Source organism: Sitophilus oryzae, unplaced genomic scaffold, assembly GCF_002938485.1.
Source record: "Sitophilus oryzae breed Bouriz unplaced genomic scaffold, Soryzae_2.0 scaffold_1436_pilon_pilon, whole genome shotgun sequence".
Classification (NCBI taxonomy): Eukaryota; Metazoa; Arthropoda; class Insecta; order Coleoptera; family Curculionidae; genus Sitophilus; species Sitophilus oryzae.
In genome coordinates, this window is record NW_022146100.1 from 3,893,375 (window position 1) to 3,919,026 (window position 25,652).

Below are 25,652 nucleotides of genomic sequence, written 5' to 3' on the forward strand. Positions count from 1 at the left end.
CACACGGTTGTGAATTATTTTTAAAAATAATTTGAGTGTATGGCTCATTAGGCTTATGGTCCTATGATCTTTACATATTCTTGCGTTGGCTTTCCTAGGAATCACAATGAAGGTCGACACCAACCAGTCTTTTGGTATCGTTCCTGATCTGTAGATCGCATTGAAGAGCTCAGCAAGTGCATCCAAGCTATGTTCCTTAAGCAGTTTTATCATTTCAATGGGTAGTTCGTCTGGGCCAGGTGATTTCCCGTTCTTCATGTTCTTCAGCCCATATTCTATTTAATCTGTTGTTATTTCTGGTCCGGTTTCTATATCATTTTCTGGGGGTAAAGGTCTATTTCTGTCATCTTCGAACAGCGTTTCGATATATGTTTTCCATGTCTTAAGCTTTGATGTCAGCCTCCATTACTATATTCCCATCATCATCCACCAGTATATTTGCGTTCCTCTTTTTATAATTTACAGTGATCTCCTTAACCTTTTTATGTATATTAAAGGAGTCATGTACTTTTTGCAGTTTTCGGCACATTTTTCATTCAGCCAGTGTTCTTTCGTCTCTTTTACTTTCTTTTGTATTTCCCGATGTATACTTTTGTATCTGTTGTTTTCAGTGGTTTTAGCCTCTCTTCTTAATCTCATTAATTCGATAATTTTATCGGTCATCCATTCGTTTTTCTTTTTCTCATTCTTACAGCCCAACTCTTTGTTTCCTATTTCAAGAATTGTGTCTTTAATTTTCTCCCATTCGATGTTTATGTCTCCCTTATCTCTACTCTGTGATGTTTGCAACTCTTCTGTAAGTCGTTTTTCAACCTTTGATCTAGTTTCGCTGTTTCTTAATCTTGTGACGTCCATTTTGGTACTTTTCTTGGACTGTTTGATACGTTTTAAAGTTAGTTTGAATGTTGCAAATACAGGGTTATGATCCGATGCGATGTCTGCCCCTGGGTATGTCTTGGCTGAGAGTATGCTATTTCTGTATCGTTTATTAATCATGACATTCACTAATTCCATCCGACTTCACTAATTCCAAAGATATTAACTTTCAGTCTCTTCATTTCTAGTGTTAAGTTGCACAGTTTGCCAGCCTGGAAAAGGCTTTTAACATTCCACGTTCCAATTTTCTTATTTGTTATTATTGGGTTAGGTAAGGTTAAATAGTTAAACGAAAATGTCAAAAGTTGACATATTCATTGTCATTATATTTAGAGTGTCATTGTCTATCGAACAAAGTAATAAAATATTGAGGGTGGCATTTAAAAATCAAAAGTTGTAGTCATTTCCGGTGAAACAGGAAGTGGCCGAAAACAATTGAATACGTCAAGCAATCCTAATTTCTGTCGTATTACTAACGTACCAAATCTCGTTTTTTTTTTCTGAAAAAAATAAAAAAGTTATAGGGGTGCGCCATTTTTGAGATGCACCTGGTATACTGTAAAATTAGATAAAAGAAGGAGAAAATAACTAGAAAATTAGTTAGTTCTTTTACTTGTCACTCAAAACTCGTTCACTCTTCATTTTTATTAGACATTCCCTGCTCAATTTTGCACAGCGAGGCAAATAGCGCATTCAGGTGTAATCTAGCGTAACCCGCTGACATATAAATAACTTTAACCAACTAGCTAGACGGTAGACGCGGTCGCGGATGCGTTGGACTCCAAGAACTTGGCGAATTCTCATTAAATTTGATTGCAGCCCGCTAACAATCTTCGGTCGATCTTAATTAAGGGCCCGCCATCTTAATTTCATCATTTGTGTTAATCAGGCATTATTATTTAAGCGGTTTTATGTAATGGGGGAGTGCCACAAGTGTAGTTGGGGCGATGCAGTGCATTTTCCCGTCAATTGGCATACATTCAGGAGTTGGTAAAAATGTATTTCAAATTTTATTATTGAAATACTTTCTTGGATGTGTATATATATTTGATATCAGTTAAACTTTTAGTTACGTAAACGAGGGCGCGATTTTTAAATTCATTGTTGCCAACCATGGACATAATCGGCGCCGCCAGAATTCAAGATGGCGGCTTATGCAGACCGGACCACCGTAGTAGCACAGAATATCTAGCTACGCAACAGAAAAATACTCGAAATGAAAGAGCTAAAATTGCACAAATAGAATACTAGATGGCGCGACAATATCATAATCAGAATATAATTAGAAATTTTGAACTTTCGGTTTTGGATCGACGGCTCGTCGACTGCCTTGTAGCTCGGCTAAATATGCACAGTTGCCAGATTCAAAAAGACTTGAATTGGTATCCCATTCTTTTTACTGTGTATAATGCAGTATGTGTTTCTTTCTATTCTTCTTTTCTTGTCAGATACACTTATATTAATTATTCCTTTGGCTATTAAAATAGTTTTAAGTATATTATTACACAACATATACATTTTTAATATACACTACCTTATAATGTTAACTAAGAAAATACCTTTAATTACCTTTAAAATTAATAATATACAGGGCGATTGATAGTGATATTTATTAATGCTGGAACGTTAGTAATGAAATATAAGTTTAATAATAATGGAAATAATTTATTAAAATGCAGTACAAAAAATGTTAACTGACTAAAAAATACTATAATAACAAATTTCTTCCGTTTGCCACGTTATTTATATAGACCTAGGTAGATTTTAAAAAGTGACACAGGTACAATTAATAATATATTAGTTCGGCATAAAAGTTGCTGTCACGACATCGAACAATAAATTAAAATTCGTAAAATAAATTAAAATTATTAATTAAACAAATCTTTATAAAGATACGCAAGTAATACCAAATTTGGCCCAATCGAACTCCAGGAAACGATATCATAATAGTGTATTATATTATGGTACCACTTTATATGCTTTAAGGTACCATAATATTGCAATGTCACCGAAGATCCGTAATAGGTATACCAAATTTAAGAACAATCGAACTCCATGTATCGTAATATGGTACTATATTACGGTACCACTTTATATACATCATAGTACAATCATATTACAATGTAACCGAAGATACGTAGTATACCAAGTTTAAGCCCAATCGAACGCCATGTACGTAATATAGTACTATATTATTGTACCAGTTGATATGCTTCATGGTACCATAATAATGCAATGTCATCAAAAATACGCAAGTATATATCAAATATGAGCTCAATCGAACGCCAGGAAATGGTATTGAAATATGGTACTATTTTAAGGTACCACTTTATATGCATCATAGTACCATCATATTACAATGTCACCGAAAATACGTAGTATACCAAGTTTAAGCCCTATTGCCGCCATGTACCTAATATTGCTATGTCATCAAATATGATACTATAGAAAGTACCACTTTATATGCTCCATGGTACCATGATGTTACAATGTCACTGAAGATATAGTATATCAAGTTTAAGCCCAATCGAACACCATGTATCGTAATATGGTACTATATTATGGTATCACTTGATATGCTTCACGGTACCATAATATTGTAATGTCATGAAAAATAGTATATATCAAATACCGTATGATACCGAAAAAAACGGCGTCCAGTTGGCTGGAAAAGGACTTGCTTAGGTAAAAATAGGTAGATATGTGATAAGAATGTTTCTGAATTTGTATATATTTGTGTTTTAATAGCCAAAACGAATTCATAGATTCTCGCGACAGCTCTCGTGTAAAATTTATTTTTTTAAGTAAAATAATGGATGTTTACGAAGTTCGTGAGAAAATTCAAATTGTAAAATGGTATTTCCAAAATAGGTCTTATCGGGCTATACAAACTATTTTTCCACAAATTTTGTAAACAGGCCAATTCCATCTTTACCTACTATATCAAGAGTTATTAATAATTTTGAAACACATGGCGTGTCCCCACAAAAACACAAAAAGCCTGATGTGTTGATTAATGAAGAACAGGAGTTAAAGCAAGTGTTCATTTGTGCTACCGCGGATCAAAATCCCACGTTTTCAAGTAATCAAATTGCTGAGGTAACAGATTCTTCACCTAGCACGGTTAAAAGAGTCCTTAAAAAGAATGGATACCGATCGTATAAAGCGCGCAAAACTCAGGAAATTTTCCATGAAGACCAATTTCGGCGTATGGCGTTTTGTGAATCTGTAATGGAAAAGGCCAATTTAGATGAAAACTTTATTCGGCGTATAGTTTTCACCGACGAATCAAGTTTTCATTTATTGAGTCGTCATAACCCTACACAAGTGCGATATTGGTCTCGGGAAAATTTGCACAGATATTTTGATGCACGCACGCAATATCCTCAAAAGCTAAATATTTGGGGTGGTTTTGTAGGGGAGCATATGATTGGTCCATTTTTTATAGAGGGTAATTTAACTGTTGCAAAGTATTTGGACTTGTTACAGCAGCAGATTGTGTCTAGAATTCGTGAGTTATTGGGAGAAAGATTCCACTATGTCTGGTTTCAACAAGATGGTTGCCTTGCCCACAATGCCCGTATTGTTCAAGAATATTTGAACAATATTTTTCCCAACCGTTTAATTAGTGGATATGGAACTATTTTGTGGCCCGCTAGATCACCAGATCTTTCTGCCAATGATTTCTTTTTGTGGGGTTATGTAAAATCCAAAGTGTATGGTCATAATAGGGCTAATAATCTGGATGAGCTTCAAGTAAAAATACGAGAGGCTTTCCAAACTATTAGCCCTAATATGTTAGCCAATGTCAGACGGGGATTTTACGACCGCCTAGGCTTCTGTCTAGCACAAGAAGGTGGTCTTTTTGAACACTTGTTATAACTTTTTTTATTTAGAGTAATATTTTAGTTTTTTTTCATTTTATTGGTGTATTTTTTAATTTTGGAAATGAGTTTTGGGTTTAGAGAATTTATTTATTTTTAGTTTTGGCTTGTAAACACACTTAAATGATAAATATTTAAATATTTTTATTTTAAATGTTACCTTAAGAACACACGTCCTGCAACTGCCTACTGCCTAACCAGCCGACTAGCCGGCAGTGAATTTCAAGTAGGAACGCAATCGGGTAAGCCTAAATTCTTCCGGCAAGTTGCTATGTTACTAGTAGCCTGGTCTTCTCTGTATATAATACTAAATACAGTATTTCCAAAAGTATAATCTATCTAATCGCATGGATGATTTTTACCAACTTACTTGTTAGATATTTCTTATACTGTTAACTTTGACCACTAACTAACAAGATTTCATTCGTCATATTTATTTTTTTATTAGAAAAATTGCCTGACATTAGTTGTTCACGCTATTCGACACGGAGTATTGTAGCCAAATCATTAGATTTGTGGAAATTATGAGTGATGAGATTGTTGATGGACCACTAAAGCTACACTTTAAAATTATTTGCAAAACGTACAGAGTATCCTAAATCAATAAAAAATATCAAAGTTGTATTTTTTTAAATGGAACACCCTGTATATTATTAGATTTTTAGTTTTTACGATTAAAATAAACGTAATTTAATTAAAGTTTACTGCACTTTAATCTTTCCATTTTTGAAATATTTACGATTTTGTGAAAAAACAGTAATAATTTTAATGCTTTATTTCTCAAGGGATATTTATGTTTTTAAAACCCATTATTATACCGAAGTTTTTGTATTTACTAGATTTTGTGTTGCAATAATAAAAATAACACTACCTCCTACAGAGTGTCTATAAATTTGTTTTAAATAATTATTATTTGCTTTAAACGGCACAATATCTGCTTGAATTTAAATGGACCTGTAGATGCAAATTTTTATGCTATATTCAATTATGTACAGAAAAATTAGGGGTGCAATTTAGAAAAATACTTAAAGCTTTATCATAGCTTTTTTGGGACACCCTGTATACAATAAAATATTTTTTTAGGATATGTATTTCAAACAAAAATAAAGCTATTAAGATGAACCAAAGAACAATCTATCGAGAAAGGATGTACCTAGACGATAAAATGATCTAAATTCCTTGCTGCCTTAACATATTCCACAGGGAACACTCCACATTGGATTCTACATTTCACTTTAAAAAAAAATTGATTGACTTATTGTAATTATTTAATTGACTATTTTTGTAATGTTCTCCAGTTATATTTTCAACTTCCTTGAATAAACGTCTGTCTCTATAAATTTAGTACAATCAGTATCAATTTAAAAAACTGAAAGACAGTCTATTAAACAAAAAGACGTCATACGGCCGTGATGAATGAACCGATCTGCAACATAAAAGAACGATGTCTAAAAATACTATTTTTAACTATGAAATGAAAATCCTTCTGGAGCAAATGGATACGAGAGACCAGTTATATAAACTGAGAACCGTCAAGTTGCCAAAATGTAATGAATCGAGTGAATAACTTTCTCATAAACCGGACTTGAACGTGTTATAAACTATTTGATTCATGAGATTTGTTTTTTTTAGATTGAACTTTGGATTTAACCACAAAATTACGTGGCTTTGAAATTATTGTATTGGATAATATTCTGAGATTTTTTTTAAACCCTGATATAGAATATACTCATTTTCTTCACTCTCTTTCAGAAGGCGTATCGCATGTTTAGTTCCGGTTTCCTCCTTGTCTAAGCAACTCTTGCGAGGTTGACTGCCAACTGTCTTGCCAACGTTTAGGTGGTCGTCCAGTAGGTCTTCTGCCATGGGGTACGTTGTTACGAATTATTATGGCCATTCTGTCGCGGCCCATTCTATTGACATGCTAGTTCCATTCTCTTCTTCTCTGCCTTATCCATCTGACAACGTCGTTTGTTTGGCACTTTTCTCTTATGTCTACATTTCTCTGTCTGTCCCTCAATGTGTATCCAGTTATCATTCTTAAGGTCTTCATTTCAGTAGTTCGTAGGATTCTCTTTGTTACTGATGTTTCAGCTCTGGTTTCCGCACCATATGTCATCACTGGTCGTATGCAGGTTTTGTATATTCTTGACTTACATTCTGTACTCAAATGTTTGTTTTTCCATATGGGATATTTAAGATGTCCTGATATTGCGGCAGCTTTATTGGCTTGTTTCCTTACTTCTTCTTCCAGGAATCCTGAGCTTGTAATTTTGCATTCGAGGTATTCGAATGACATTATCTGATCAATAGTTTTCTTTTTTATTACCAATTTGCACCGTAGAGGCTCCTTTGTAATGGTCATGCATTTGGTCTTATTTGTGGAAATTTGCATATTAAGTTTTTCTGCCTGTCTGTTAAAAAAAACTTGAAAAATTTACGAAGGTATTAATTTACCTCATTGTGAAGGCACACAATCAATAATTTAACATTTCTTCTCAAATAAAGGCTGGACACTTGCCATCGAAAAAACTGGAATCTAAACGAAAGGCATGTAAAGTTTTTTTCTAACGAATGGAATGTCAAAGAAAATCTTACCAAAGCTACCAGATCCATTAAAATCTCAAGAATCAAAAGATATATGGGACCTTCAACCATCTATGGGACAACAAAATCACAATATTTTTATATATAATAGGATTTTTTGGAGAGATGAATTCGCCACAGAGGTATAGACGTTTTTTACAACATAAAACTATTGATTGTCTATTTCAAGATAGCCCTACTTGAAGATATCGAAGAATATCAAGGAAATTGCGTCTGAAAAGTATCTAAAAATAATTTTAGAAGCTTTTGAGCTTTTCTTATCAAGCACGATGGGTAATTAAATCTATGAACTGTGCGTGAGTTAACTATTCTTAGAATAGAAACGAATTAAGATTATGTATGTGTGTGTATTCTTTATATAATAGAGTAGCGTATGTTCTTGGCATCGAGCCCACTCTCTAACAATTTTATAAAGCTAAAATTAACAGTTAATCGGTGCTAGGGATCTGCTATTGTTGCTAACTTTTTTTTATCAAAAAAGAATTATAGAAAAGTTATCGTAAAATTTGACTAAAACTAAATTATATAAATAAATATTTCTATTTAATAACACGATTTCTATTACCACAAAGTGTAAATTAATTTAATTCCTAAAACAACTGAGCTTTTATACCGTATGATCGAATAAAAACGGCGTCAGCGATGGCTATGAAATGAAGATCGCTGTCATTTTATATGTAAAATTATATGGGAACTCAGGAGCGGATCGTGAATTTGTAGGGCCCTGGGCTGAAACTACTTAGAGGCCTACCTAGTACTCAACTAATAGCCATGTCAAAAAACTGTTTCTATAATGATATATTATTTTTATATATTCTTTATTGCACAAAAAACCATAAATGTTACTTAAATCTACGCAAGTATTAGTTGTACAAAAGGCGACCTTATTGCTGTGGTAGCAATCTCTTTCAGGCAACCTTTGGGTGAGAGAGAAACCGAAATAGTGATGTTATAATATAAGGATATAAAAAAAACAATAAAACAATTTTATTTATTTATTATAAATGTAAAAGAAATTGATAGGTTGCAGTCAATTGACAGAAATTGACAGTTATTTGGTCATCACATTGCAAGTCTTTTGTTAGATCACAATTTATGGAAAGAAGTGATAAATTATTTAGTCGATGGTTCGACATTGTTGTCCTATATTTATTTTCTACATAGGACATCTTGGAGAAGGAGCGTTCTGCTTCACAGCTAGTAGCCTGTAGACTGATTTGAAAATTTTGGAGTAAGGCGTCTCTTGTTTATGTCATTGTAGTCTATTCCCACATTAGTACTTAATTTTTTAGCTTTCTCTTCGTATTCCTTTAGTTTTTGATATGATTGGTGTCGTATGTTGTTCACAAAGCCTTTTAATGACAGAATTAACTTGTTGCCTTCACAAATGTCTAAACCAGGCGTATTTTTTTTATTAAATAAATGAAATCTCTCCAAAACTTCTTCCCAAAAGATAATCAAAATTGCAGTCTCGAGTTTCGCCATTTTATTGAATAAATTTCGTGCCTCTTTCCGGAAATCAACTTTCTCAACCTCATTTTCGCTGAAACTTTCGAAAATTTTCATAATGTCATCATAATTACTTTTTAAGGCTTTCACAGCATCATAGTGACAAGGCCACCTGGTCTGGCTTAAACTTTTTAACGTGAATTTTAATTTTATTTCACAATTCATCAGTTCCCACCTATGGGTCTATTGTTTTTAGCGGGGTCTGGGGGCCCCTTGTAACCTCGGGGCCCTGGGCTGCAGCCCAAACAGCCCTTAGGTAGATCCGGCCCTGTGGGAACTGTTATCGATCGTCATTTCTAAGCCAACTGGACGCCGTTTTTTTTCGATCATACGGTGCTACAGCCAGGCATTCACTCGTGAAGAAGTTGGGTGCAGTTAGTGGTTGCTATATCGTAGATATTTCCTTATTGTTTGCAATAAAAATGGCTTCTTTAAATTTACGCTTTTTCCAGGGACATTCTCTGTGGATAACCCGAGATTTTGACCACTTTATATTATGCTGTTTAGACCAAACCTGGTCCCCAATACCTGACTTCATAGTTTCACCTTTTTGCACATGTTTTTGTGCTCCTCAAGTCGTATATTTAGAGTACATGGTAGAGGCCTACAAGGTACTGGGTAGATGCACTATTTCTCTTGTATTAGTGATTCCGGTCTTGTCTTTGTTAGGATGTTTCTTAAGGACGGTCCACACTTGCTATATAACACTGCTATATAGCAAAGTTATATAACATGTTACATATTTTTTAGTCATATTTAGCAAATTTCGCAAAATTCTAAAATTTTTGTAATTATTTGCATAAAAAAATCGATACCTATATTCTTATTCTATCTATAGTCACGCATGCATTATCTAAACAGGCGCATTAGGTAAATGTCTCTTACCTTCAAATATAGCAAATAAATGCTCTAATTTACATTTTTTTCAGAAACTCCTTTAAAGAATCCATATATCCTAAAATTTGTCCATAAAAAATGACAAATGCATGTTAATAACGATCACTAATTTGATATACGATATGCGTTTAAAAAGCAGATTATGCAAAATTCCAAGTGGAAAATTCCAAGCAACAAAACCCGTGCGTACTATGATGTGCGACCAAATGAAATGCGACGTACGACTGATTGTATATACCGTCCTTCGTCATCTTTGCGTGTCGTTATTATTTTTCATCAAAAGAGTATTTAGCTATTGGAAAAATGGCCATGTTTCTTGAACGAAGTACTTCCTAGCGTATTTTTCTTATTATCTTAAAACAAAGTAACTTGCACTTGGTTGAATGAAAATAGATTCAAGAGAAATTTTCGAATTTTTCAAGAGAACCAGTTTTCTTGAGTTAAGAGAGTTTTTCTTCAGGCAAAATATTTTTTTTTACGCTAAAATAAATTCTCTTGTCACTATTTTTTTTTCCAAGAACGATGACGACTTTAGTTCAAGTCTATCTTTTTTATCAGTGTAGTGTCATTAAGTTGTATTTTTTTATTTTCATTTATGATTTTTCAATTCAAGTTAAGGAAAAAAAGCAATATAAACAAAATTCATGTTTCTGAATAAAGCAAAAATTTAAAATTTTCATTCGTCGTTTTACAGAATGTTCCAGCATAAAAATATGCATATCGAACTATTTGAAAAACATTTTTTTTTGCGTTTTTAGGCGGTTTTTTTATTGAAAAACAAAATTAAATGGGTTAAATCGCAGCTTTTGTTACCGATTGATAAACAAATTCGTGAATGCCAAAGTTTATGTCAATTAGGGTTCGAAACATAGAAAAACGAAATGGAAAAAACATGAAAATTTTATAGCGATATGCTTCCATTTGTACTGGTGTAAATACGGGGATATTGTGCTGGTTGTAATGAATCTATTAATCACTGTTGTATTCTAATCACGAAGTGTTGTTTTTCGAAAAATTATTTTTAGGACGAATTACTATTTTTTTGTGACGAGGACAAACGTTTTTTTCTGTTTTGGCTCTTAATTGGAGTAAATTTTGAAAAAAAATGGAAACTAATGGAATGTTTTTAATGACAAATTAATTTATTAAGCACTGTCTGCACTTCCCGTTTTATCTGTCAGTCAAAACGTATACTATTTACCATTAACGTATGGTCCTAAAGTTTTGGGAAAATTTTCATCTGGTTTGGTTAAGTAATAAAATGCATTTAATGAAGTAGTCATGGTAATGAAATGTCATCAGTCATGTCACTTAAATAAACAAAGCAAAATATTTTGGATTCTGCTTCTTAAAATGTCTTATAAAATTGATCGTCGTCGAGGAGTTTATAATCTTGTTGGGCGAATGGCGTATCGAGATATTGTCGTCATTTATCGGGATCAATACATTAGCAAATCGACAATTTATCGCTCAATCAAAGAATGTGAAGAAGGGATACCATGTGTAAATTTGCCTAAATCCGGTCGGCCGCGGGTTTTGAATCAAATAAGAGAAGGTAGACTAATTGAAGCAGCAAAACACAAAATTTGGATCTCACAGCGAAAACTGGCCAGGAGATTTAATATTGGAAAGAGTACGGTGTTTAGAACCCTATCAAGTAACAATATTGTCTTCCGAAAAAGGAGGAAAGCTCCAAAATATACAGAGACCCAGCTAGAGAGAATTCCGAGATAGGTTGTTTAAAAATATGATAAAAATATAAAACTATTTTTATAAGAGTTGTCAGATTCTGAATTTTTTCCCAAAACTTTAGGACCATACGTTACAACACCTATGGCAAAAGTCTTTATCAAAAATATGTTGAAAAGGCATAATTTAACTGCTATACGATATATACCATAGCCATATGTTCTCTAAATCTAGTTAATATTGATCTTTTCGTTTTTTAACATTATTTTTGACTGCAATCTTTACATGAAATGTCATAAATACCCGTCCTCTGTAGTGGAAGTGTTTTATCTTTAGAATTACTTTGTTCTAATTTATTATTAGCTCTTTACAAAAGTTAATCATTGACATTCTTGAAAAAAAAATAACCTTTAACGACTACACTGAATAATTTTTCTTTAATCGCTACAGAGTATGACAAAAGACCCAGGGTATAGATGTCATCCACATAGTCAAAGCTTTCAAATGGCAATGGGCAAGACACCTGGCAAGAAAAACAGACAACAGATGGACCACAAAAATTACAGCATGGTCTCCTTGAGGAATTAAGAGACCTAGAGGAAGACCGAACCTGGGATGTGACCATGATATTAGGAAATTAGCAGGAATAACTTAGGCCTAACGATACGGTCTTGATTGCAGATAATATACACGCTACAACAACTGGTCAACAAGGTAGGAGAACAGAGTAAAGCAATGGGTTTGAACATAAACAAGAAAACTAAATTTATGATAATATCCAGAATTCCAGATATAAACAAGGCCCATAGAAAGGTTAGATAAATTTAAGTACTTGGGCATCTGGCTCTCCGAAGATTGGACATCAGACAAGGAAATTAATTGTCGCATCGAACAAGCTCGGCAGGCATTCTTGAGGTTCCGAAAAGTACTTGTCTGTTCTGATTTTGATCTTAACTTCAGATTAAGATTCGTAAAGTGTTACGTGTGGTCGGTGCTCCTTTATGGTATGGAAGGTTGGACATTGAAAGCAGCTGCCATTAATAAACTAGAGGCTTTCGAGATGTGGCTATATCGCAGAATTCTGAAGATACCTTGGACGGCTAGGTTGAGATGTGTCAACAAACAGCGCGAATTGTTTGATTAAGAAGAAAAAAACCGCATACCTGAGGCACATAATGTGACGACTTTTCTGTCGTTACCCAAATAGAATGAAAAAAGAATCCGTTGCTCAGGGTTAGAGGAAAGCTGGGTTCGTAGGTAAGGCTTCTGACTCACAGTGACTTTCTAATGATGTTAAATATTAAAATAAAAAAATGATAATATATATAGGCTGCAGAGATTTTAATATTGACGTTAAGAATTCAAATAGGTATGGTCAAAGACAGTGAAAAGGGCGCCACTTACTTTGTTTATGAGAGTGGTAAAGTAAGAAACCAAAAAGAAAAATACGATATCACAACATAGCTAAAATAAAGTAATCAACAGCATTAAGGGTCTATTATGTTCATCAGGAATAAAAGTCAGAAATAACTATCCTACATTAAACATTTATTGAAAACGAACACAAGTATCATCAATTAGTCACAGTGATCCCAATAAAACCGCAAGTTATTTTAAATAGATTTGAATTTAGTAACTGTATTCTTTGAACTAAGTAAGCTACTTAATAAAAACAGGTGAAATTTATGTATGTCTCAATACGATGATGTTTCGAAACATGTCGTGTACAAAAACCTTTAAAATGAATACGTGTTAATAATTTTCATATAAAATATCATAGCTAAGTAAGAGTGTACTGTACGAATCAAATTATAACTTATAACGTTAAATAAAAAAATAATTTTGACTACAATATGTGGGATAAATAGTGATAATTTACCAGGTTATTAAATCTGTTGTCTCAAAAATTATAAAATAAAAGTGTACTTTGTGTACCAAACTTAAGAGAGACTTATCTGTATATAGTTTCTTATGATGTAAACAGGTAGTTAGGTATTCTCCAGACTAACAGAAGTGGATGCAGATGACTATGGCAGAAGAAGTCTTCGATATCAGCCAAAAGAACGATTGTAATGTCAGGAACACTGACTTAAGGTCTGCATAGGTCCACACAAAATGAAAGTGGGTGAAACATACAATAATTACGGCATTATTACTGCATACCATGTGGTAATTACTGAGTACCATGTGGTAGTTACTGAGTACCATGTGGTAGTTACTGAGTACCATGTGGTAGTTACTCTATAAATAAAAAATAGTTCTCAGGACAGATACTCAATAAAAAAACAACTTACGGTCTGAAAATCAGCTTTACATAAATATATTCAAACCATATGCCGATCCAAACCAGTAATTAAATACTCAAATAAACGAAATAAAAAACGGAAATAACTGAAATAGAATTTAGTTAGATAGGGCTATATAAAATGGCGGATAAACTTACGGTGATCATTCCAAGAAGAAACCAAACAAATACGATCTATACTCTGGATTGCATACTTTACAAGGTTTTCAAATTTCCAAATCGGATACCCATGCAATCGAAATCGAAAAGTGGATGCAGAGTGCTTTTCACTGGAAAATTTGTCGGACGCCGAAACACGCGTCCTCTTCAGATCCAAATTCCCAGAAAGAAAAGGCCTTCTTCTCAGTTTCAGAACCCTAGCTAACCTTTTCTTTTCACCACAGACCAAATGAGAGAGAAAAAAGTGATATCATATGATTGAAATCATTAGAACAGAAAATCGCAATCCACAGCGAAGTGAGATTTGGACAAGTGAAATGCAATTAAGGAAGTTTGGCATATAGCGAATAGATGGCGCTAATAAACAAGACAAGTGAACTGTACTAAATGAAGTTTGGTATCTTTGGCATCTAGCAAATAGATGGCGCCAATACTAAGAAATTTAAATAAAAATAGATTTTAAATTCAATTTTATTAAAGGGAATAAAAAATGCTACAATAATCCAAAACCCCAAATATCAATTCTTGCATCTGTTAATCGAAGGCAAGATCGAAGGCCGGAGGGGTATTGGAAGGAAGAAAATGTCCTGGCTGAGGATTGTTAGAGACGATGTACAGTCGTTAATAAACACCGCCAGGAATAGAGAAGCGATGGAAAATGTTATCGCAAACATTCATTAAGATGGATTCGCACTAGAAGAAGAAGAACTTGGACCTGTATAGCCAACAAGAGACACCAATGGGCCCAACTACAAAGAGAGTATGTAAAGGAGGCTACACCATAATTGGAAATGGTTGAATAAGCTGAAAATGATGATGATGATGATATAGTTTCAATGTCTTCAATGGAAACTTTCCTTTTTCTTTATAGACTTTCCATTTAGACAGACGTATTAACTTGTCAAGCACTCAAAATATTTAAAAACCTAACGAAAATATCGGAAATAGTTGAAAAGTCAAAGCGATAAACCGGGAAAGTGGCTTCGATTTTCCGAACGCGAGTCCTTTGTAAATATTTCGACATATAAAACTTGCCGGCGAACAAAGAACCGTTTTGGAAAAGCGAACTTTCAAATGCAACGTCTGTACGAACCTGTGTGTGTGTGTGTAAAAATACGGCACAAAAGAGACTAGAAATGTTCTTGTGATGTAGAAGAGTCCTAGAAATAAATTCAGCTACTTTTAGGGCACAATTATACCCCGCAGTTTCTGCAAAATTATTAGTATAATTAAAAATGAACGATATTTTTTTTACAGTAAACAATAATCGAAGTCCACTCCAAGAATATCTACTTCTATGAGGCGTTTAAAGTAACAAATAGTACTAGTATATCGGATATTAATTAAACGTTTAGTACGCGATTTTTGACGTTGAAATTAAGCGTGGAAGTCACTTTTTTTATTTTTTTTTTCGTTTGGTTACTACGTTAAATTATACTAGCAGAAAAAAAAATATGGTGTAGATATAATAAGATGTTTCCTCTGGGAAACGGTAAGTAGCTAATCGACCAGTGAAGCTTTTACGGATATTTCTGTTATCCTTTAGCATTTCACTCCAAAACTACCAGCAAAAATCTACGTCCACGCCGACCTTTAAATCGATAGAAACCAGTTCGATGTTAGTGAGCCGATTTAAACGGGATTTTATGTTTTATTAGATAATCGAGCTGTCGAATCGTCAGAATATGTTTAGAGAATTAGTATGGAGCTAATATGTTGGCGGCATGTGTATCAATGACGTCAATAGACGTACACTTGTCTTGCTTTTGTCGATGATTATTTATCTGTCTGCATAGTTATCGATTGAGTTAAAAGTCGTTATAACAAATGTTATTTATTTATAGATTACTAGCGTATACCAGCGACTTCGTTCGCGTTGAATTAATCATTTGTAATGGTGATGATAAAGCAAAGCAAGAATTTCCATTAACATACAAACTGGATAAAATTTTGTCACATTTATGTCAGCATGAGAAAAAACAATATTTTAAGTTTTATGTCAATTGTTAGTAAATGACTGATAGTTATTGACCTTTTCAAAATTATTGTCGATTATCATTTCTTAGTCGTCTTTTCCTCATACGATAGAACTAACTTGAGATGAGCAAAACTGCGATTGCGATTTTTAAATCGCTGTAACAACAAGTTTAATAATTAAATATTGTACTAATTCTATTCAGAATGTGATTTTCTATCGAATAAAATAAAAAAATACCGAGGGTGCCATTTAAAAATCAAAAGTTGTAGCCATTTTCCGTGAAACAGGAAGTGATCGAAACGAATTGAATACGTCAATCAAGCCTAATTTACTCACTCAGAAACACGGTATATTATGATCTTGGTCCTAGAAAAATAATACTTTCTCTATAAATAAATAAAACCAGAGAGTAAATTTAACGTAGTTTACTATAAAATGCTTCGATGGACCACAAAATTACATTCGCAACAAAATCGCAAATCGCAACTCTTATAAATTCAAACTCGCAGATAGAGGATTATCACGGTTCTAGTTTACAAAATCACAATTCCAACAAAATCGCAAATCGCAAATCGCAACAAAATCGGAAATCGCAACTATAGTAATGTGGTTGCCTAAATTTAAACTTGCAAGTAGAGAAAATCGCAATCGCAGTTTCCTATAAGACCCAATCGCAGGTTGCGATTCCGATTCTAAAATCGCTACGATTGAATCGCAGTTTGCGATTTGTTGCTCATCTCTATAACTAACTAATGTGTAATCTCTATAACTAACTAATATTGATTAACAACCTTAAACCTTATTGCGATAACTGATTTTACTGAAGTCTTTTATTGATTTTTTTTAGATGATATATTTCAAAAATATTTGTAGGTATACTTTTGGCATGTGTGTGTGAAGAGGATATTTTTAATCTTTCTTTTGTTCCTTCGAATTTGTGCTTCAAAGAATACCAAAATGTCGTCAAAAAGTGATATAACCAGATAATCTGATTGAGTGAGAGAATAATTCACATAACTTCCAGAAGGTGCAGAAAGAGCAGAAGCTAGAGAATTATAGAAAAAGAGTGATGAGGAAATAAATAACTAATGAGGAAAACAGGTATGAAAAATAAGAGTGCCGGGGTCTAGCCTACACAATGTTGATTATATTATTGAAATACTTTGGTCACTTTCTGTCTTGTTTAATTATAGCGAATCAATTAAGTTTTTCCTGTGCGACAATTTTTGAAAACGTATTGATGTCTTTCTTTCTCCTATTGTCATAAAATCTGAGACGGTTTTATAGAGGTTAGTTCTCCATCTCCGATATCACTTTACCAAAGATTTTTGGCACGAATGGTTGTCGCCTCGGCTCACTCAGTAATGAGAGTCCTGTTTCCCCATTTTCTCCAATCTACTGAGGTGTTCATTGAGGAGACAGTGTCCTGTTAAAACAATCCGAATTGGATTGGATTGTCCAATTCCGATAGTTTGTTTGTTTTTACTTAAATAAAGGAAAATCATTGATTTTTCTCGGTCGTAAGTTTTGAAAGACTTCTTCAGAGTGTCATAGACCGTTGAAGGATTTGCAAAAAAATAGACTCCCCCCCCCAGACTACAAATAAATGCAATATTTCTAAACGATCAGTAACACCACTGTGACAAACCTACGTGTAACTTTGGTTTGTGCTGTCCTCGAATTCAACCTCGTCGGCGTGTTGGCAAAAGGTCCAGTCAATGATTTGGACGTGGGTGACGCAGGCAGACGATTTCTCGCGGCGTTTCGTTTAAATTTAGAAATCGAGAGATTTTTGAACCTGTTACGCCACACAGACACAGTACGTATTTCCGAAATAAGGACTAAAGTCCAAGCAAAAAAGTCGAACCAAAAATTTTGTATATTTTAAAACTTCTTTTTTATATTGTGTTTGTTCTTAGTGATAAAAGTAAATCACTTTTCAGTTTTATATATTTAGATGTAACACCAGGTTAGTAAACTTAATCCATTAATGGATGTTTGCGATAACATTTTCCATTATTAACGGCTGTACAGGGTGTCTCATTTTCGTGCGTTTTGCAGGGTATCTCGTTTATGACACTATGCTACTTTTTTTTGGAACTTAAGATGCTACACACAAATTTGTCCTAGTCCTTTTAGTTACTGAAATACAGGGCGAATTCGAAATCGTTGCATTTTTCTCGGTTTTCTTATAATTTATCGAAAACGTGGAAAATGAATCAAATAGCTATTCACATAGAATTTAGTAGCGTGACTAGTTTTTTTTTTGTGTTGGGAGCTGCTACTCTTGAAATATGAACTAAACTTTTTTTTAACGGAATACCCTGTATATTATTTTTTATTTTATTTGCCTTTTTTAGTCGGTTTCTAAAAATATAATGCATTCTTGACTATAAAACAAATGTCTCTTTATTCAAAAATTAAAATTGCTTTCTGGCATAAATTTACAACAAAATAGTAAAAACATTGTTCCTCCAGCTACACTTTTACGAGAACATGCGACATCTACACTCATTAATTACACTGTTGTCACTTGGGTTAAGAAAACAAGTAGAGCAACCCAGATGATGAGCCGACTATCGAAGGAAAACAAAGCAGTTATAACCGGAAATTTTGATCGGGTGCCAAAAATCTAAATTGAATTGGAAACTTGTGGGCGTGCTTCGTTTATACTTTTATTTAGTGTGTGTAGTTTATTAGAAAATCATTGAAATTTCGATATTAACAAGCAATAAACAAATAACGAATTACCTATCAGACTTCATTTGCTAGAGATCAAGACCGGAAATTATAGAAATGTATGTAGAATTTACCGCGACATTAAAGATCTATTGTATCCCCTTTTCTTGAGTTATAACTACTACTGGTGCCCCAAGGGTGAGACTAGTAGAGGCTAGTCTATTACGATGTACTGTTCTGGTCGCTCTTAGGGGTCAGGTGCTTCCCCTAGGAGATGCAAGATCTTGTCGTTGGTGGGGAAGCTCTTGGTCAGGTGCTGGGGGGAATCCCCCCTAGCACTTAGCTTGGTCTAAGAAGCATCTCACTCACCGTCTTGTCCCTGACTGTAGTGTTGTGGCCAGGGAATTGCACCAAGACATATAACGATACCGGGCGGGGCTACGGACAGCCTCAACCTTGGGGCATCGGGGGGCACCCTATTGTATTTTACCCCTTACTTCTACATGCGGGGCTCTGTAGAAGTGGACCGACTGTCCCTAGCGACTCATGGGAACACTATGCGATCTGGTAATAATAGTAATAAAAACATCACCGGTGAAGCTGTGGGGAAACCCCCTAGCGACACTGGGAACAGTAACAATGAAAGTTCCAAGGGGCCAAACCCAAAGAGAACTACAGGAGAGGTGGCTGACACTTGCGTGAGACCATCCTCCGCAAGTGGCATACAAGTTACCACCTCCTCCAAGGGTCGGGAGCCTACCTTCTACCTCTAAACCCAACAGGCGACACAAGCTACCGTTTCGTCTACCCGGCCTGGGTCGTAGCTCCTCGACTGTGAAGGACACGGGTCTCCGTAGGAAGTCCTGGGACTGTATGATGAGTTATAACTCAAGAAAGGGGGACACAATAGATCTCTAAGGTCGCATAGATTAACCCCCTCCCACTTATTCTAAATTCTAATTCTAGGAGTCAGGTAAAGCGGGTGTGTGGACAAAAGTAATATATATTTTATTTTAGAAATCTGCCTAGGGCTTAGCCCGATCCTGTCGTGTTAAACCACATCCAAAATTCCAAACACACGTGCTTTGATTAAGGCTTGGAGAGCTTCAGCATTTGCCATAAAATAGCTAACAATTTGTTACAAAACCATATAAATTATATATCACTGTAATAAAAAAACTTCAATCTATTTCCGTATTGTAACGGAATTTTAAATTATGTCTTTATTTTCGAGAAAATTTATTCCAAACATAAGGAATATATTGTTGATGTTTGACCATCAAAATATTAACGATAAAGAAGTTGTCTAAAAATGTGCTACCATACGGATATAGTATAATATTTTATCTTTAATTTCCTTCTTCATTTCTGTAAAAATATCTAGCCAGTTTTACGTAAAACGTTAAGGTGCATATTCATTATCCGAACGAACGAGCGAACGGGCGAGCGAACGAATGGAATTCGGTACATTTGGACGGTGGACCGAACGCATGCGGTCGTTCGTTTGTTCGTTCGCTCGGCCATCCGTTTCGAGTCGGTACATTAAAGGCGTTCGCAAACGAATGGGTTAAGGTGTTTTCGTTTGGTTCTAAAATTCGGTCCCGTCCATACTACTACCGAACGAACGAATGAACATTCGTTCGTTCGTTCGGATAGTGAATCCGCACCTGTAAATGCCGAACGCTGATTTTTTACTTTTTCGAACTAGTGTTAAGGCATATGTTTATAGGAACTTTTTTTATCTTTAGTATCATCTACTTTAGTTAGGTACACTATTTTTTACACCCTGTATGTAATAATTATATATGATCTTCTTTGATAAACTTTTTCAAATAAACATGACTGCCAATCTAGCGTTTCTTTATCTATAGATTTGTCTATGTAATTTACTTATCTGCGGATAGAAGTAAATACATTTGTGCAACATTGTTGCAGATGTGTGAACGATACCATAGCTCTGTCGTTGAAAGACCGTTTGATGGTTCCTAAATAACGCGTTACGTTTGACAGCGTAGACATTTTGAATTCAGTTCAGAAATAATTAGTTTTTTGGGCCAAGTTTATCTGCTAAAAATAGAGGCCACAAATGAAATCGACATTTTCCAGGTCGAAGTTTTTATAAATAATTTTAAACTAAACATGTTCTTAAAGTATATTTTTATTAGCACATACTCAATTTACGTATTTCCTAATAATTTAATTAACCATTTCTGGATAAATCCTTCTGCCAATTTACCCCGATTTAACGTCAGTTCGTTTAATAATTTAAGCTTCTAAACCTAAAGACCCTACTAATCATTAGTACCAGATAAGGTCTTGGTTATTGGAGCCAAAACCATAACCTAATTAGTGTTTCAGTTTATTGCTACCTGTAAACATAATAAAAACAGTACAGCCGAGTAAGGAGTTAAGCATTAAGTAAAAACTCTAACTAAATAATAGGTTTTTTTTTTATTAATTGAAAATGGAAACTTTTTTTTTTATTATGCGACGTTTCGCCTCATCATGGTGGGCTTTCTCAGGCACTTTATTCTTGAAGCCGCAGCCGCCTTGCTACCACCAGTCTATATAGAAGAATTCTTCTTATTAGAAAAAAAACTCATACCCAAGAAAAGAGAAAAAAATATATATATAAATTTCTAAAGGTTTAAGAAAAAGAAAAAAAAAGAAACTAAATAATAGTATTTTTCTTAATATAAAACCGTATACTGTTTTAGCTTTAATAATATATAATAATAGCTCCCGTATATAGCGTTTAACGCCTTGGGAGTAGCAAGGTACAGCTTGCCATACTAGAGCCGTTCTGTATGCAAGGAAGGTAATGTGGCTAGCACTACGCTTCAACCGCCTATTATTACCCCAGGATTGTGAATCCCAAGTACTCATTTAAGGCTGAGTCGACCTAGGTACCCAAACTATTTTTATTTTAATAAAAATAGTCGGCTGATGAAATGCCGGGTGTGGGATTCGAACCCACTACCTTGAGATTGGTAGACGGGAGCCTGTACCTCTACGCTACCGAGCACCTTGTTCTAGCTTTAAAATAAGCATAATTTTATAATGTTTTTTTTTTAATTTTTATTAAAAAAACGATAATTCTATTACCTGACCGGATAGCTGTGGCCATTAAACCAAAATACCACTACATCTCTGACTATTACTAACTGTTACTAACCAACAATTTGTTTTGTATAGTCTTTGGTCTGTTTTTGTTTAACATTTTTGTTCATTATTCATGTTGATGTATTTTAATTTTTAAATTAATGTTAATCGTTAAGCAACCAGGATTTCTTCTGTACAATCAAAATTGTTATTCTAAATTTTTCATAACCAAATTGTTACTCTAAATCCCTGTCTTTTTTAGACAGATGTCACTTGTCTTGTTCAATTCATTATTCGAATTATCAGAATGTTGTTGACAAAAATTTCATCTTAAAATAAACTTTTGATCAATCACAATTGTTTATCTTCATCGTTTACCGGATCAATAATACAGAAATTTATAGAGATTTACAGTAATTTTATTAATTTATGCGAATATTATTCTCGTTGATTATTGGTTTGAAATAAATATGACGGACACTGTCATATGTGTCTTCCAATGAAAATGCGAGTTGCTAACTCTAAATTCTAATTCTGAGGTAGCATATGAGCTAGATGCACCACTTCAAAAATGTGTTCAGAAATCCTTGTTGATGATTATTGTTATTTTTAACTGATTTTAATATGTCTAACTGTTCAAGTTAATTTAAGCGTCTGCCTTTTGTTTCTCTATATAGTAACTTAATTGAGTTTTCATTAATTGTGTTACTATTTGATATACAATGGGTTGCTCGACCGGACATTTGATGGAGATTATTTTCCATAACTAATTATAACAATAAACTGTATTAGGTACATAATTGCCTGATTTTGCATTGTTATCTGTTCAATTTTTCTTAAATTACTTAAAATCTGCTTGCCCAAATTTGTTTAAATTTGGCACGTGTATTTAGCATACCTGTAAAATTAACAGGGGAGCCAATATCTGGACAGTTCAAAATTTTTCAATGTTTCCAACGACGCGACGATGTACCACCCGGTATATCGTTACAGTATAGTCAAAAGATAGTTTTAAGAGACTCTAGAAAAAGACTTAACAAGCCGAAATATATGTAGAGATAAAATTACTCTTATTAAACTTAGAACATATCAAAACGTGTTTTATTAAAATACGTATCATTCATATCCAAATCGACAAAAGAAAACACTTTGAAACAGTGCTCAGAGTTCGCAAAAACAAATTTTCTAACCTAACGTTATTAATTCTTTCGCTGCAGACAGCGAGCTGCTAGCTGGTCTGGCGCTGTTTGCATTCCAAGTTAGACTTGGAAATGTCAATAATAGAATTCAGCAGAACTGGAGCTAAGTAGTTTTGTCTCCGGCTGACAGGACGGATTTCCTTCGCCAGCCATAGTCTGGTAATCTACAAATAGACCTTTTCGAAAGTTTGCTTTTTTAAATTTAACTACAATATTATTGAGTAACTTTAAAGAATTTACCATGGCGTAATACCTCCAATAAAGTTTTATATACATTTGTATTATATACTGGTCTATATTTTTTAACATTGGAAATGTTTATGTTAGTATATGGGGGCCAAATTTCGAGTTTTCTTTCAAGGTCGTCAGCAACGGTGTCGCACTAGCCGCACAGTCGACCATATTAAAGCATCAAAACTTTGTCGCGGGATGCGTAATGCTCGAACAAATGAAGGTCCGGACTGTGCGAAGGCCATTAGGGGACCTTGATGTTTATGTTCCTAAATCATTTTTTAGTATTTTCAGCTGTATGGCATGCCCCGCCATCCTGTTGAAATATAAAATTATTGTCCTGATCTTTACCAGAACAATTGGTTACAAGGACCTTTGTCCTTCCCACTTGACACCAGAATATTTTTCAAAATTTTTTGATTTTTTGTTGCATCAATTATGCCTTCTACCACCTCATACTTTTCTGGGCCTATTTTGGACATACTTCTTCAAATCATAATGCTCTTAGTAAATTTCACTGTCCTTTTGAGGTAATTTTTATCAAATAGACACTCTAGCGGTGTTAATTATATCGATATTAAGGTGGCTAATGAGCACATGTAATTCGTGCACTTGTCATTTGCGATTGGAATTATTAGCGTCGGATTGGGAAATAATTAAATATTTTACCTTAATGTCATTTTTGTAGTTTGTGACATCAGAAGTTCCAATCCGACGCTGATAATTCTAATCGCAAACTCCAAGTTAAAGGATTACATCTGCACGCATGCACGATCTTTATGAAAGATGGACAGTGGAATTTCCTAAAGACATTATGCTTGTAGAGTTTATGTCCGCAATGGGTCTAGGAAGGTATGAGGTGGTAGAAAGGCACAACTAATGTGTCAAAATATCAAGAAATTTTGAAAAACAGTTTTGTGCCAAGTACGAGAGACCTTTACGAGGATATGAATTTTATATCTCAACAGGATGGCGGGGCATGCCATATGGCTAAATCTACTAAAAAATGGTTTAGGGACATGAACATCAAGGTCCCCTCATGGCCTTCGCACAGTCCGGACCTTAATGTTATCTAGACATCCCCAAGAAACCGTGGCCCATTTGACGATGATATTAAGTGAAAAAATTTAATTTATTAAGTTAAAAATTTTAATTATTAAGTAAAAATTCTTACGCTGGCGTATGTCAGTCATTAATAAAAGCAATGCCAAACAGACATGCAGTGGTTGCAAAAGTTCATGCCGATGTAACGCCATATTAGAACAGTTATTTTTTAAAGTGTCCGAACATTTAGTTGTCACGATATTGTGCAATATTTTTGTTTATTTATTGGCCTACAGTTTATTTTAATGTTTATAGAAACTAAACTACTTAAATACTCATTAGAAATGTTATATTTTAATATATTTTAAAGGTATTTCTTAAATGTAAATAATTCAGTTAATGAAAATAAAGGTTTTTAATAAATTTTTGTTTGTCCGAACATTTAGTTGCTAGGGCTCCTATACAGGGTGTTCCATTAAAAAAAAAAGGTAAAATATTTTCCTGAAATACATCCGAAAACATACTTTAGGTATACACAAACAAAATTCCTAAGTTTTTTTCTAGGAGCTACCCGACGTACTATTGCCGGACCCTGTAGTTGTAGATGTAGATTGTATGATATAATTTGTTCCGCTTCTCTAGAATATTCTTTGACCAACTTCGAATTGATGGTTACTTTTTTTTTTGTTTTCTAATGTATCTATTTAGTTTTAGGAAGATACGTTAGTTTCACACAAAGTTCCGAAGAACTACTTTGCTTCTAGTGTTTCGTTAACAATAAATCTTCGAGACTAACACAAAATAAATCCCTCTGCTTGTCGACTTAAAGAGCCAACTTTTATAAACCTAATTATAATGAATCAATTTGAGAAGTGGCCGTTGAGAATTTAAACGCCCTCTAGCAGCGGTTTATTTATCTCGCCAGCCGCAATCCCTTCTTAACTCCTTGGGTAAAAACAGGTCTCTAACTTACCGGCACGGCGCATTAATCTTCCCAGTTCGCTCTTGTACGTACCCAGAACAAAAATAAAAAAAACTGGTCAGTTAACAACAACTCACTGGGAGCACGGCGGCAAGTTGCGGAGTACATGGAGGCGTTCTGCGGAAAGCTGTAAGTTTTAGTTTAACGGAAAAAGTAGCCGTTCCTGTCAGATGTAACGTAATTTTTAAGAGCCCGTAAATTTAGAAAAGATACAATTAACTTCACTTAAAGTCGCGTTTATGTTTATACTCTTTTTAGTTTTCTTTTTCACGAAATACTTCATCTCGCGAAAAGAAACGTAAAATAAGGGATTTTAAGTTAACGTGTTCTTTTTGTTGTTACTTTGATAACGCCGATTCCGGTCCCCGGCCATGTCATTGTCAATGGCCTACCGAGTTGGCCAGTGTCTAAATCTCCCGAGATAGTCGAACACATCTGGCCTCTAGCCCTTTGAATAAGAAGACTAAGGAAGGAGCATATCAAAAATCTTAGGTACACCGCGATGGGCATC

At 34.2% G+C, this 25,652-nt stretch overlaps 1 long non-coding RNA gene across 1 annotated transcript; it reads left to right on the top strand.

Annotated features, from left to right (window-relative positions):
- The first annotated feature begins 17,016 nt into the window (after window positions 1–17,016).
- Window positions 17,017–24,369, top strand: LOC115876492. The gene is made up of 3 exons (XR_004049157.1): window positions 17,017–17,028; window positions 19,563–19,565; window positions 24,331–24,369. It is a non-coding gene; the product is annotated as an uncharacterized LOC115876492 (long non-coding RNA).
- The last annotated feature ends 1,283 nt before the right edge of the window (window positions 24,370–25,652 follow it).